General features: G+C 43.0%; 1 non-coding gene across 1 annotated transcript; it reads right to left on the bottom strand.

Annotated features, from left to right (window-relative positions):
- Positions 1-15,880: 15,880 nt before the first annotated feature.
- LOC142449666 (small nucleolar RNA SNORA22) lies at positions 15,881-16,014 on the bottom strand. Its single transcript, XR_012784791.1, has one exon. It is a non-coding gene; the product is annotated as a small nucleolar RNA SNORA22 (small nucleolar RNA).

Genomic DNA, 16,014 nt, shown 5'->3' with positions numbered 1-16,014 from the left:
CCCCCTTGTGATACTTGCAGGCAGTTCAAGATGTCAAAATAATTTTTTAAATGCTAAAAAGTGCTTACTTGACTTTTTCACTTGACATTTGCACTGAGGGGGCAAAAGAGACCAGCTCCCCTCAGAAAAATAGCTGATTGAAGGGCTGAGGCAGGGTAAACTCACACCAAACTGGCTACCATCTAATCAATTCCAACTCACAATGCACTGATAAGACAGAATAGAATTACCCCTATAGATTTCTGAGGCTGTAAACCTTTATGAGAACAGAAAACCTCATCTTTATCCTAAAGAGTAGTTGGTGGGTTTGAACCACTGACCTTGTGCTTAGCAGCCCAAGGGGTTTGGAACAACGTCTTATGCCAGAAAGGAAAGAACTGCTAAGGGAGAAATGCTGGAGGCGTGTCACAAAGGCATGGGAACAGCTCAGAGAATGCTCACTGGGCAAAGCTGAGACCATTTTCTCGCCAAATAATTAAATGACAGAGTGTATTATAAACAGTTGAAAAAAATAAGAATTGATGAATTCATCTTAACAAATGATCAATGCCCGATAGCTCGGTAGATGGCCTGTGCTTGTAGTAGGAGGTTATGGCTCATTGGTGGACATGGAAGGAGTGCTGGGGCTAGAACATCCTTATTTTGCAGCCACCAGCCTCATGACCATTTTGGCAAAAACAGCCCCTGACTGCTAAATCTAATGGGAACTTTTGATGAGAAGCAGCATGTGTATAGAGTCTCTTCCCCGCCCCTGTGACCCCCAGATTTCTTATTGCAGTCAGCGAAAAATAAAGCACTTCCATTATACGGGAGGGATGCAGACAGCATCTTTAATGGATGATCACAATTAACCTTATCAATGAAAGACATACGCTATCCTATGCCTCCAGATGTGGTCAGCTATGACTTAACATTGGTCAGGAATACATCCTGTGAATCTGATCACAAAGAGCCATCAGACAAACACGGGATGAGGGACATTCTATTTTTTTACATATGTATAAATATGCGTGATACAATTGACATATGGATTGTAAAAAGAGTTGTAAGAGCCCCCAGTAAAATGATCTTTTAATAACTAATTTTTTTTAAGATGCTGGAGAGAGTAAGGCTTTCACTCGTAAAGAGATGCCAGGGTCATAAGAGACCAAGAGAGAGCTGGGTGAATGTTCCAGATTAAGGGAGGCTACAGAGACATGAGGACAAACCACAATGCTTGACCCAACACCAGATCTTGAACCAGAGGAAGGGACAGGCCAGAAATGACCTCGCGGATGAACCGACATCGCTGCAAAAGAGACCCTCCAAAGCGTGCCCATGGCACAGTGCAACGAAGCGCATCCGGAGCTGCTGGGCCTTTGTTCAAATTCGCAAAGAGCCAGCAAGGGGCCGGGTCATTTTTGCATTGTATGCTTCAGCGCATACACGCCGGGTCTCTTCATTTCAAAATGCCTTAGATGAAGCAATCAGTATTTCAATTTTTATGAAACTTGCCCCCCAAAAGAAATAAATGAGCCTGTCATTTCAAGGAAAAACACCTAACTGTATTGGATGCAGATGATAAAACTTTCAAATTCAGGTAAAAATTTGAAAACCTGTACCTGCCACCATGAGCTTGACTGTTTCTTAGTGCTCCCATAACTTTTGCTGAGATCAGTGGTGGTGTAGATGATTACAATTTTTTTATATTGTAAGTGAAATGTGTCAACCTTTGAGTCAGTATTTTGCAAATCAGTATGCACGATGACATAAAATCATGCATGAGTTGAGGACCCATTCCAAATACAAGAGTGTCTAATGGACTTTAGTGTAACAATATTAAAAGGACATTAATTTGGCTTCAGATTATCTAAGAAAGTGCTGTTGTTGAGTTTTGGTGTAATATCAAAGAAGAACGTCACAGTTATAGAAAAGAAGACAAAGCAAAACAAGAAATGAATCAGCTCCCACTCATAATGACTGTATTGGACAGGTTAGAACTGCCCCTATGGGTTTCCGAGACAATAACATCACAGGATCGAAAGCTCCATCTTTCTTCTGCAGAGTTGCTGGTGGTTTCAAAAGGCTGACCTTGTAAGGTTAGATGACCAACCTGTAACCACTACACCACCAGGCATCCTATAGCTACATAAAAGGACTATTGAAAATGCTCCTTCATTTTCCTACTACATGTCTATGTGTAGCCATCTCTTCTTCATCACTTCAGCCACAACCAAATATCTCCAGAGAGTGGATGGAAAAGGAGAGGAATTTAGCTGTGTCTTATATCAAACTGGACATTGAGAGATTTGCACAACTATAAAACTACACGTCCTCACTAATCTTATCATTTTTTAAAATTATAGCATTTTTCATTTTTACACACACAATTCATCTTTATATGAAGTGAGCTTGTTATTTTTAAATGAATTCATTTTTAATGTCTAATACGGTATCCACATAGACATAACCAACTTCCATATAAAGTGGTGGTCCACTAATCATTTTAGAAGGTATAACAAGGTCCTAAGACTACTCCCACCATTTTTGTTGAAGAAAGATGATGCTGTCATGCTTCCATCAAGATCGACAGCCTCGGAAATCTCAGGGACAAATTCTACTCTATCCAATGGGGTTGCTATGAGTTGGAATTGACTTTATAGCAGTGGATTTGGTTTGGGCTCTAAGGTCATTGTGTGTTATCTTCATAGGATAGACGGCAAACCCAGGACCTGGCCTCCCCTTGAGCATCTGAAATAGTACTAGCGGCCTACATCTACAGACGCTGTCTGTCAACACAGTGACGGACACACTTCCTGACAGTCCTAGCTAGACTTTCAAGTTGCTTATTGTCAAGTTGATTCTCTGTAGCTAGTTCGTCAAAGAGCATAACACCCAAGATTGATTCAAAACAAAAACAAAGATGAGTTAAGTTAAGCCATATTAAGGACATTTTAGGGACTATCTTCGGCTTAAGGTTTAAAGATTGTTTCAGGGTTCACTCAACCTCCATGGCTCCATGAACTTAGCACAGAGCTTGCATGAACACAAATGCTTAATAAATAGTAGCCACAATTGCCATTATAGCTGTAGTTGAATGTCATCTTTACATATTATAGTCATCCTGCCCTGAATACATTTTTTTAACAATTTATTGGGGCTCATACAATTCTTTTCACAGTTCATACATATACATACATCAATTGTATAAAGCACATCTGTACAGTCTTTGCCTAATCATTTTTTTCTCTTTTCTTCTTTTACATTTTATTAGGGACTCAACTGTAGACAGCTTGCTATTTCTTCTATAATTCTAATGCATTTTACCTACAACTCAGAAGGAGTTTGGCTAAATTTATCACTTTGCATAGAATCAGCGAAAACAGTAATAGGATGCGCTGTCAGTGAGTGATGGCATGTATTTGTAAGGGATCTGAGCCTCGTGCAAAGGAGAGGAAGGATTTAGAAGAGCTCCCAGGCTGTGGAGGCTTCATCTGTTTGCTGCCCTTCTGTTCATGACGCCGCTCAAAGGTGGCCATGGAAACCAAGCAAGAGAGCTTGCTGAGCAAACAGCCTGCATTCCAAGAAGCTGCTTCTTCTCAGGACTTGTATTGGCTTATATTCTGCTCTGTGGGCAGCACCCAGAAAGGCGTTTGGCATATAGTAAGTGTTCAATAAATATTTGGTGAATGGATGCAAGAACAAATGGGACCTTTTCCAGCTGCCACCCAGGTTTCGAGGGACAGAATCTCAGAGCTCATGCAGGCACACAAATCGGCAGAGAACAGCCCCACCAGCAGGTCTGGCCTCCCAGTTTTCTCTCTATTCTGAGATTCAGGACATACTGTGAACAAAAGTGTCACCAGGGAAAAGACAGCAATATTCCAGCAGCAGGATTTATCCAACATACATTATGGTCAAGATTGACACCATTTAGGAATCAAGAACACCCCCACCCGCACACACACAAAGGAATGGTTTCTCATCACTACAGAAAATGACGCCAATTAGAGAGCTGTGTCTCTGCATCCTAGCTAACAGAGAGATCTCTCAAGGTACTGAGAGGAAGTCCAAACATGGGTGGCAAGGCAAACACGGGTGAGGTCAACTCGGATGACTCCAAGTGCCACGTCTTGACCGGTCAGCTGCCATCTTTTCCCAAACTCTCAGTTATGTTTGTATCTTTCCTTTCAAGGATACAGGGACCAGGGCTAGGATGGCAAGCTGAACTGCCCAAGATCCCAAATTAGTTAGTATCAATTAAACTGCTTTCCGAGGCAAGTAACAGCTGGAAAGATTCGAGTAGCTTTAAACAATTAGGAAATTTACTGACTCGCGTAATTAAAAGTTCCGAAATGGTACATAATTCAGGGTTACTCTGTCTGGAAGATAGAGGACCCCAAGCGAGTCCAGAAGGGTCCCTTTAAAGTGTTCCAGAGGGGTGAGCAAACCCTTTCTCAGGAGCCCCCAGTAGACAGACCTCTGTTCACTTCTCATTGGTCCATTTTGGGTTCCCACGCCCATTTTTTAACCAATCATCGGGAAGGAGGGATTCTCTTCAGCCCATCACGTACAAGCTTGCCCTCTTCTGGTGCAAGGCAGACTCCATGGGGGACAGGCAGCCAATGCCACCCACGGTGGCCTAGCCTTAGCTATTGCACGAACCAGGCCAGCTCCACACCATTTCCTGCCTTTAAACGTCATAAGACAAATAGTCGAAGCGATAGTCCTCCCACTGGAGGTTGAAAAAAAAGTATTTTGCCTTGCAAAAGAGCAGCAGGATTTCTTTCAATAGTCAGCCTCTCAACAATAATTAAAAGAGGCTACAATATTGAAAGTTCCGATTTCCTATGACTCTCCGAAGAAGTCGTTAACTTCAAGTGAGGCACTCCTGTGTGAAAGCCACGTCCCCTCTTGCCTTACCTTTCAATCCAGTCCGTGTCACTGGGGCTACTCCAGGAACACAAGAAGCCACTACTTTATTCCAAGTGGTATTTCCCCCACCTAAGCCTTAAAGTAGATACATTACACTTAATCAAAGCCCTGTGAGTTTTCTGTGAGCATTCTCACAAGGAGACCTTCGCGATTGCCAACCTTGTCTTAGGCACTGCAGCGTGTTCCTCCAGATCTTGCTGGGGACGTGCTGGGAAGCTGCAGCCCTGGCACTCAAACGAAGAAATAAATAAAGATAATAAACTCAATGCCTATTCTCACTGAGCAGAGTAGAACTGCCTCTTTGGATTTTCAAGGCTGTAAATCAGTCTCATCTTTCCCCCTCACGGTGGCTGGGAGGTAGATTCTAACTGCGAACCTGACTAGTAGCTCAATGCATAACCTCCTGTACCACCAGAGCTCTTTGCCCTGGCCATGGAAGCTGCTTTTTTAGTGCCTACTCCTGGGGGCAATTGATCCTGGTCCTTTGGCATAAATCATTCCCCGCTTCGGGTTTTGTAGTATAACTACTGAGCCCAGTGAAGGAATCACAACCACACTCAGCCTCCCATGGTCCAGAGGCGTGTCCCGAGGAAGTTCTATATGTACCACACAGCGCTTAATGCCCCAGACAGACGAGAGAGTATGGGTTTTCATAGGGCACAATGACAGGGTAAAGTCTAGGGAAAGGGTGGATAAAGAGGGCAGTGAGTGATTCCCTAATCCAATCGAGAACTTCAATCCCAAATCTACCCGCAGTCATTTCCACCTCCGATGCACTTACACTTGTTAATGTCTTCACCATCTGTCAGTCACTCAAGAAGCCTCCGAGCCATCTCTGTCTTTGCCTCTTCCCTCATCCCCCATTTCTAATCAGCTGTCAAGATCTGTCAGCTCGATCTCCTGGACACCCTCTGCCTCTGCCTCAGCGCTCTCCTACTGTCGGCTGAATCCAGGCCCTCATTCACTCGTGCTTGGCTTGTTGGATGGCCTCATCGCTGGGGTGCCCATCTTCCATCTCATCACTGTCCAAACCACGCTACTTTTTCCTAGATTGATGTCCACAAGCACATCTTTCAGTACTGTCATCTTGCTGCTTGGGAAACTTCTATGAGTCAGATTTTCCTCCCCCCCCAAAAAATCTCAAATCCTGGTGGGAATACTCCAGACCCTTGGAGAATCAGCATCTCAGCCTCATCTCTCAATGTGTGTGTGGCCATTCCCAGAGGGCTTCTTAGAGTTCCTTAAGTAAACCCCGCATTCCCTTCTCTGGACCAATGATTGTGGCTGGTTTATGATTCTTCATGCCGCCTGCCTTCCAGTCATTGTGAACCAGATATAATCCTATGCCTTTCAATAGCCATGGGCTCACTAGCTATATCCCTGCTCATGCCTGAAAGTCCAGAACATATTACATTTCTCATAAAGTGCTATTATTTCTACTTTTCCAGTGTAATCCTTAGCTTTCCTACTTTGCAGTGTCTCTCCTCACCCCCAACCCCTGCACTGATATCTACATGGTTAATTCCCTTCTTTATTCAGAAGTTCACTGGAGTAGACCTGCTCCCTGGGCTCTCTGAGACGCTAGATCTTCATGAAAGCACACAGCCTCACCTTCCTCCTGTCTAACGGCGGGTGGGCTCAAACCACTGGCCGAGGTTTTACCCATAAAGCCACCGGGGCCTTTTCATTCATGTAACCAATATTTATTAAGGTCTTGGAACACAACTCACCGAGGTAATACACGGAAAGCCAAAAGTGGAAGTTCATGGCCTTTGATTTGATCTGCTTGCTGACAAGACGTTTGAAAGTCCCACAGACTCTGAAAAGAACACACAAGTCTGTCTAGGCAGAAGTACAGCCAGAATGCTTTCAAAAGCCAGCATGGTCCGACTTTATCTCAAGTACTTCGGCTGTGTTATTGGATGAGGCCAGTGCCGGCAGCAGGACATCGTGCTCGGCATGGTGGAGGGGCAACAAAGAGGGGGAGACCCTCCCTCAGCCAGATGGATTGGCACAATGACGGCAACAATGACGGCAAACTCAATAATAATTCCATGGGTTTTTCAGGGATGGGCTGTGTGTTATTCTGTTGCACATAGGGTTACCATGTGTCAGAACAGACAACCTGGCAACAGCATTTGCCTTAGCCCACCTGCCACACTAGATTATCTTCTATTCCACATCCTTCTATTCTCTTACCCGGGGTAGATTTTCACCATCTGGAATCTTACTTCCTTTTCGCCTATGCTCCAGCTTTCCTGTCGGTCATGATTGCCCTGAACGGCCTCACTCATGACCTCCTGCTCTTCGATAGGGACTCTGTCTACATATCTTCTGGTCTCTCAGAAGAATACCTTGTCAAATGACATCTAGGCCCAGGACTTAAGACATTTCCAAAAGTTTCTTTTCTACTTCACCCTGGTCCTTGAAGCAGGACCACTGTCAAGACCCTTCACAGCCCACCCAGGGCAGAAGTCCACGATAAAATATCTAGAAGATAGCTTTCCGTCTTATCCTCGGATTCGTAATTCACCACACGGTTTTGAGGCTACTGCTTTTTAAAACAACTATAAGAACAATCAAAACAAAACCCAACCACCCTAATAATAATAGACTGGTTGGGTTTTGTTTTTTAGTTTTCTTTTTTAAAGGGCTATCTATACTCACCCCTTCCCCGCTCTAGCCTACAGCAATTCTTACTGCAGGCTGCTAAATATATCAATGGTGAGCCACACACATCGAGTGGTCTGGAGAGGGAAGTAAATGGCAAATACAGAAGAGGTGAAAGGGCGTAAGCTTCCTGTTTACCTGTTAATGGTCTCCTCTGAGCTTGCTGAGATGGATGGCAGATGCAGCCCCCAAGGTCTTCCGCCTTAGCAGCCAGCCCCAGGAGCTCACGGGAGAGTCTCCTTAGCGGTATCTCCGGCAGCCAAATCCATTTAATGTGAGTGTGTGTGCCTGTGCACTAGTGGTTGTGTAGGTGGAAAAGGTCTTTTTGCAGTTTAAATTTTTGGTTTAAGGGCTTTTTCCCCCCCCAAGAAGGATAGAAAACATTGGTCCAAAAGCCAAGTGCCTTGACCCTGCTTACAGGCAATTCACAAATAAATGCTAGATGAGAGCTAAATGTGAATGAATAAATACCTAGTACAACTCTGCATGGTGTTTTAAATAGAAAGACCAAAAGAGTTATTACTCATCCAAGATTAGGACTGGAGGAAAGTACAGAGGCCCCATTTGTGCCTTTGCTCTAGTTAAATTTCTGCCCTTGATTTCTCAGAGTATGGAAGAAACAAGGACCAGTGTGATAGCTACACAATTTCATATCAGCTTAATTAAAGAATGAAGGGGTAAAGTTTAGCCTGTCAATCAGGTCACAGCCTGAAGGTGTCTCCTTGTGGGCATGGCCAAATCATGAGGATTCTGGGAACTCCCTCTTTTCCTCCCTGGAGACAGGACACACACATTCTCTCTGCCTTGGTCTTCCTCCTGACAAGCCACCTGGAGCCACGCTGATGGCAGCCAGAGCCCTGGAGATGCAGCCACTGCCGTTGTATCCACAGGACTTTCTACCCACTGACCTGTGACTTTCCTGAATTCTGCATCATTGCATGGGCTGTGTGAATCTGAAGAAGAATCGTGGGTTAATAATGGACTTACAAGCTAATATCAAACTTGTGGACTTGATCTTGACTGGGCTTGGATGTTTTATTGATGCATAAATACTTTTTGATATAAAGTTCTCTGTCTTTTATTTTTCTTTTTAAATCATTTTATTGGGGGCTCATACAACTCTTATCACAATCCATACATCCATCCATTGTGTCAGCACATTTGTACATCTGTTGCCCTCATCATTCTCAAAACATTCCCTTTCTACTTGAGCCTTTGGTATCAGCTTTTGCATTTTTCCCTCCCTCCCACACCCTAACTCCTTCATGAACCCTTGATAATTTATAAATTATCATTATTATTTCATGTCTTACACTGAGCAATGCTCCCTTCACCCACTTTTCTGTTGTCCATCCTCCTGGGAGGAGGTTATATGCAGATCATTGTGATCGGTTCCCCCTTTCTCCCTGCCACCTTCCCCTTACCCTCCTAGTATGGCTACTCTCAAATTGGTCCTGAGGGGCTTATCTGACCCTCAACTTAAGTAACAACACCTTTAGTTACAAACAAAAACATACTGGCTGTGGTTTGTTTGTTTTTTTGTAACTAAAGGTGTTATTTTACTTAAGTTGAGGGACAGAATCTTAGGCTGTGCTCTCTGGATAACCCAAACCAGTGAAATTTTTAAAAAAATCATATAAATATATACTATATAAGTTAAATAATATATTATTTTAAAATACAGTATATATAATGATTTACTTTTGTACATCCCACCAAGCAAACAAAGATCTGTCACATCTTTTCTCCACAGAGTGCCACTGGTGGGGTTGAACTGCTGGCCTTCCTGTTAGCAAGGATTGCTTAATCACTGCACCACCATCACACCTTATATAGAGAGATTTGTTTCAAGGAACAAAAACCAATGAAGTTGTGGAGACTGGCAAGTCCTAAACCCATTGGTCAGGCTCCAGCCTTCTCCTGACTCAGGTGGCTGCAGGGCTGATGAACCCAAATCTGCAGGTCAGATGGCAGGCTGCTGGCTCAGGAGGCTGCAGGAGCTAGCACATCCCCAAATCTGCAGGTCAGATGCTTGACTGCTAGCTCACATCCAAAGAATCAGAAATCAGAGGATGAAGAGTTGGACAGACAGAGATAGCTAGAGCTCTGATAGAATTTTGGTTGCAAGTCTCAAAGGAAATGTATTGGCTTTCAATTAGTTGGTTTTCAACGGATTGTCTGCTCACATCATATCACCAAATGGAGAATGATTACATTATATTGCATATGGAAGAGCAATTAGTTTAACATCTGCCAAACCACTGAGAATTGTAATCTAGCCAAGTTGGCGCATACCATTGTCGCAGACAGCAGAGACAGCAATACAAAAAGAAGTACGAGAGGAACACTATTTGGATTTGCAAGTCATATGATGTTTTCCTTCAGCTCACAAGTGCAGTTCCATGAACACTGGGTCCTCTGACTGTCTGCTTGCTTACTACCCACTTTGCTTCCATGTCATGCCGGCCATGCTTAATCCTCTGAATCCAAGGGTGCCTTCCTACGCCTTCCACGGTCTTCCAAGGTTTTCTTTCATTCAACAAATATTTATTAAGCACTAACTATGATAGACACTAACTAATGACTAGAATACAGAAAAGACTGACCTACTATCCTTGCCCTCATAAACATCCCCACCTCGTGCCAGACAAGCACCTGAGCAGCGAGCTCCAGCACAGTGTGCTGTGTGCCTGGAAAGGAATATGCAGAGGATGCTTTGGTAGAATAAATGAAGGAGACCTAAGACACCCTAGGGAGGAGGGTGGGGGGAGGATGGATCATAAATTTTGCAGGAAGTGATGGTTAAATTCATTAGAAAGGGATCACTGAAAAATTACCTGGGGTTGGTTTGGGGAAAGAAGAGAATAGACTTACAGGCAGCGGGGACAGCAGGAGCAAAAATGTGGACTCCAAAAACAGTGAAATTGCACGTAGAGATAACAATAAATAGTTCACTGTTGCTGAAGCCAAAAAAAAATTAATCAAAGCAGGAAGGACACAGAACAAGATCATGGAAGACCTGGAAAACCACGCCGAGTATTTGAATTCCGTTCCCATGCCCCGAAGAACCGTGGAGGGCTTTTTAGCAGCAGGGAGATGTGTCCTGATTTGTTACTCTGTTTAACCATTCCATATCCAAATGTTTGCTGCCCAGGTAAGCATTTCCTAAGGGAGGACGACTGAAGAAGAGTCGAGGCACGTGCATTGTGGTGCAGGTGGAGAATATTGAAAGGACCATGAACTTCCTGGAGAACCAACTAATCTATCGTGGAAGCAGCACATCCAGCAGGCAAGGAGGCAAGACTTTGTTTCACATCCTTTAAACACATTGTCAGGAGAGACCTATCTCTGGAGAAGGACATCATGCTCGGTAAAGTAAAGGGGCAGTGAAAAAGAGAAACCTTCACCAAGAAGGCTTGACACAGTGGCTGTGAAAGGCGGCTCAAACCGAAGAACAACTGCAAGGATGCCCAGGCCTGAGCAGTGTTTCATTCTGCTGAGCGTCGGCTCCCCAGGAGCTGGATGTGACTAGACAGCATCCAATGGCAACAGCGTGTATTTCTCTAGGAAATAGACCCAGGACTTGCCTCCAATTTTGAAAGGCACCTTGACCCACAGTGAGGCTGTGATTCAGAAGTGTTTGCTCTTAGGAAAATCCTCAGAATAGAGGGGAAGATTATTAAATTAGACACAAGAGAGATACTTAGAGATATAGATGTATCTAATTTTAATGTGATATTATTTAATGTAATAATTTAAATTTAATTTTAAATAAAATCATGTAATATGTGGTTAAGTATACATATACAGAAAATACAATTAAATAGAAATATGTTACGGGTTTTTAGTGGAAATATTGTTGTTAGGTGCCGATTTCTAGCAACTCTCTGTACAACAGAACAAAACGCACCGGGTTGTGCTCCATCCTCCCAATTGTTCTAATGCTCAAGCTCCTTGTTGCAGCCATCATGTCAACCCATCTCACCGAGTGGCTTCCTCTTTCTCATGAAAGGAGGTTAAAAATGTGTATGCCATATAAATGAATATATTTTAACCACCTGTAAAGATTTGAGAAGTTTAAAAACCATTGGTCAGAGCCGAGAAGCCTAGACCCTTTACTCTGGCTTCCTCTACACTCACCCACAGGACTTACATTGTCCAGCTCTGGGTGTTTACTCACCTTATCAATGACCACACTCCTCAAAAATGCCATCTTACTAGAAGATTACAATAGGACAGTCATTAAGTGAATAAGGTATAATAGCTACAATATTTGTGTTCATCTGGGTACATTAGAGAAACAAATCCACAGAAACTCATATGTATAAGAGAGAGATTTATATAAATGGTAAGTGCACATCAAGAAAACATCCCAAACCAGTGCTGCCCAAGCCCACAAATCTAACATTAGCCCGTATGTCCAACACCGATCCACAAAGTCTTCCTCCATCTCACAAAACACACACAATGACACTGACCACAAGAGGAAAGACGAGTCAGTGAATATGTAAACATCTCAGCTCTGGCCGGGGTCTCCACACGGCTGCTCCAGCACCCAGGTCTACATCGGGGTAGGTCCATGTGGCTTCTCCTAAGGGATGTCTTGCAGGAAGTAAGCCTTGCCAGCTGAAGCAGGGGACTGGCTAAGGCAGCTGCTCCCTGGTCTGACCATCAGAAAGCAAGAGACCCGAAAACTAGAAAGGCGAGGCTCACTGAGCTATTTATCGCTCTGCCCTTCAATTAACCCCACATGTGTTTATTGGCCAGGTTGGCACAATAAAGTTTAACTATCTCAATATTCATGCAGGAACCTTGGATCACCTTGAAATTATAGTGGAGTGACTCTCCTATAACATGACCGGGGAGTGTGGTAACTCTCAAAGGGTCCTTAGCCTATCAGTGACCTTCTTGGTTGCAGTCGTTAGCATCCAAGCAGAATGCTCGCTGCCGACATCCCGCGAGGACAGTTTCTGTAAGGGAAGATTCCGAGCTGTCTTTAAGCAGTTTGAGGCTATATTTTTATAGTCACAGGAGCTGATGGGCAAGAGAAAGAGGAACATCAAGATAAAGTATTTAGACAATGTGATGCAAAAAATAGCTGAAGGAACTTGTTCCTGCCAATATCTAGAAGCTATAAATAAGGAGTTAGGGAGTGAAAGGGAAAAACTAGCATGTAGTGCTTCTGAGATGTGTTTGGCTTGAAGACATTTCTTTCTTCAGAAAAATTGGGAGCAGATTGGCTGTAAATATGAGGCTTGGTGAACTATCTGAATGTTCTCTTCTTACCTAATTCTACACCTATTTATTGGGCAAACTAGGTCAGATTCTGTTCACCCACAGATGTTGTAAACCAGCACTAGGTCAAGGGCTTAGGCTCATGAAGTAAAACAAAACAAGTTAATTTGTTGCTTCCCCCACCTATCAAATAAGTGTTTACTGTCCGATAGCCATTGCTACTCCTCCACAGTCAGAAGCAGCTCTATGTTGCGGTCACGCAGTGGCTCTGCAGGAGGCATGTATCCGTGGTCAGTCTACACCGTGCTTGATCCTTGGCCACGAGGTCGCTTGAATTTAGAGATGAGTTCATTTTCCCAGTGGGAAACCTCAGGCCAATGTACTCATCCCCAAATTAGGAGCCCAGGTAATGTAAATCACCCTTGGGCACACCCACCAGTCAGGAAAGAAAAAAGCAACAGAAGGTTTGGTGGAATCTGTCATACTATATTTAGTGGAAAATGTCATATAAACTGGGGGATGAAATGTTCTTACAAAACTGAAATCCAATATTTAGGCAGACAGCTTAAGAAATATGACCAGCTTGCATAGTGAAAAGAGAAAATAAAATGAAAATGGATCCTTTTGGTTGTAACTTTCTGTGACTTTTTGGTTTTAGGAAAGCCGTTCTAAACCTGTTATCAATGGAACCCCAGAGTCCAAGAAGAGCTTTCAGGTGGTCCATGAGAATTATCGATGGTCAGACATTGCGTGCACAGACTTATATGCACCCCTGAATCACACATCAAAGGTCTTATTGAATCTCAAAGGATTCGAGAGTCAAAAACATTTTATAGGATCCCTTTAGCATACTCTGCTAGTACGACCTACGTTCGCAAACGCAGACTGCCTCATTAGGGCACACCATGTTCCTTGCAGGAAAGGCGCCTCTTTGGCTTCTCACTGGGAAATATTTGGAGTCTCCATTAACCAGCCTTGGAAACAAATGCTTTATGGTCTTGACATTAAATTTATATTTTTTAAAAAACTCTAATTCTTTCATTACTAGTGAATTTCCATGTTCTTAGCACTTTTCTTTTTGGTTAGTGATTTTTTTGGCCTGTCCAATACATTGTGCTTTTCCTAAATTCAAGAAGATGGTTTCTACTGTTTTCTTAAATATTGTTGATTTTTTTATATGGATCATGTAGATGGCAAATACCATAGATCACTAGTAGTTCTTTTGTTTTTTGGATATTCTTTGGAATATTCCAAATAGTTGAGAACTAAGACAGTTTGGCTTACCCTTTACAATCTGTATGTCTTTTCTTTTTTCTTTTTCTTGTGTTATTGCACTGGCTGGGATTGTAGCACAGTGTTAAACAGAGGCTGTGAGAGTGGACATCTTTGAATTGTTTTGAACCTTAGGAGGAAAGTGCTGAATGATTGACTATCAAGTATGTTGCTATGCCACAGAAGCCCTGTGGGACAGGATAGAATTGCCCCTTTAGGTTTCTGAAACTTTAATTCTATATGGGAATAGACAGTTTCATCTTTCTTCCTTAGAGTGACTAGTGGGTTTGAACCATTGACCTTACGAATAACTGCCCAATGCACAGCACATTTACGCCACCAGGGTTCCCTATGAGTCAGAATCAACTCTATGGCGGTGAGTGAATATGATGTTATTTGTTGAGATTTTATCTTTTTAAAATGGATTTTAACTTTTTAATTATTATTATTAATGATTTTATTGGTGGACCCTTACAAACCTTATAACAATCCATCACTCAATTGTATTAAGCACACTTGTACATATGTTGCCATCAACAGTTCCAAAACATTTTCTTTCTATTTGAGCCCTTGGTATCAGCTCCTCTGCCTCCGCCCCCTGCCCCCGCCATGAATCCTTGATCAGTTATACATTATTGTTATTTCGTGCTTTACACTGCCCATTTTCCCCTGCATCCACATTTCTATTATTCATTCCCCCCCTGGAGGAGGCTATATATCCAACCTTATGATGGGTTGCCCCTTTATCCCTCTCCTCCGCCCACCGTCCCCCTACTCTCATGGTATCACTACTTCCGCTACTGTTCCTGAGGTTTTTCTGTCCTGAATTCCATGTGTCAAGGGCTCTTCTCTGTACCAATGTGTGCACTCCAGTCTAGCCAATTTGTAAAGTAGAACTGAGTCATGGGAGTTGGGGGTGTGGGGGGAGGAAGCATTCAGGAATTAGAGGAATGATGTGTGTTTTGTCGGTGCTATGTTGTACCCTGATTGAATTGTCCCTTTCTTGTAATCCTTCTGTGGGGGGTGGGGGGTGGGGCCGGATGTCTAATTGTCTACAGATGAGCTTTGGGTCATCTGTTTTGGATATTTTGATACCTAAAACTGATCTCATCGACACCTCATGATCACTCAGGCTGGTGTGCTTGTTCCACATGGGCTTATTTACTTCCTTGCTAGATGGCTGCTTGGTTTAACTTCAAGCCTCTCAGACCCCAGACACTATATCTTTTGATAGGCAGACTTTACGCACCCATTTTGTCTTCAGGGATCGGTATTGGGAAGGTGAGTATCACAGAGTGCCAGGTTATTAGAACAAACTGTTCTCGTGTTTAGAGAGGCCTAGAGGCCCAAAGGCTGTCTTCTATCTTAATACTTAATATACAAATATGTGTACATTGGCCTCTATCCCTTTCATTATAAATTAATATTTTACATATACATACATGCCTCTAGCTATACCTCTATAAATACCTTTTGCCTCCTACTTCTTTCCTCTATTTCTCTTCACCTTCCTCTTGTCCCACGATCATGCTCACCCTCCATTTGGCTCTCAGGAATTCCTCTTGGATCCATTGCACTAGATCAAACCCCTCCTGGATCTATTGGGACTTTCATAGAAATCATTAACCAGGTTGTGGGTGTTCTCTTGACTTCTTTTTTACTGAGAGATTCATGATGAAGGGCTATCAATGATGTTCAATATATTTTTATGTCTATCAGTATGACCATATGAATTTTTTTATTATGTTAACATATGAAAAAGCTCATTTTTCTTTTCTTTTTTTTTTAAAGATGTGCTGGCCTTTTGAACACATCTGAAAGGATGAATGTGCCTTTCCATGCAGAGGAAAAGACCAGACATTGCTCTAGCACAGTGTCAAGGCCAAGGGAACTACGAAGCACAGTCGGGTGTTCACTGTGCAA

The sequence above is a fragment of the Tenrec ecaudatus genome, chromosome 5 (assembly GCF_050624435.1).
Source record: "Tenrec ecaudatus isolate mTenEca1 chromosome 5, mTenEca1.hap1, whole genome shotgun sequence".
Lineage (NCBI taxonomy): Eukaryota > Metazoa > Chordata > Mammalia > Afrosoricida > Tenrecidae > Tenrec > Tenrec ecaudatus.
Note: the sequence above shows the minus strand (reverse complement) of the source record. Positions and strands in the feature narration are given on the sequence as shown.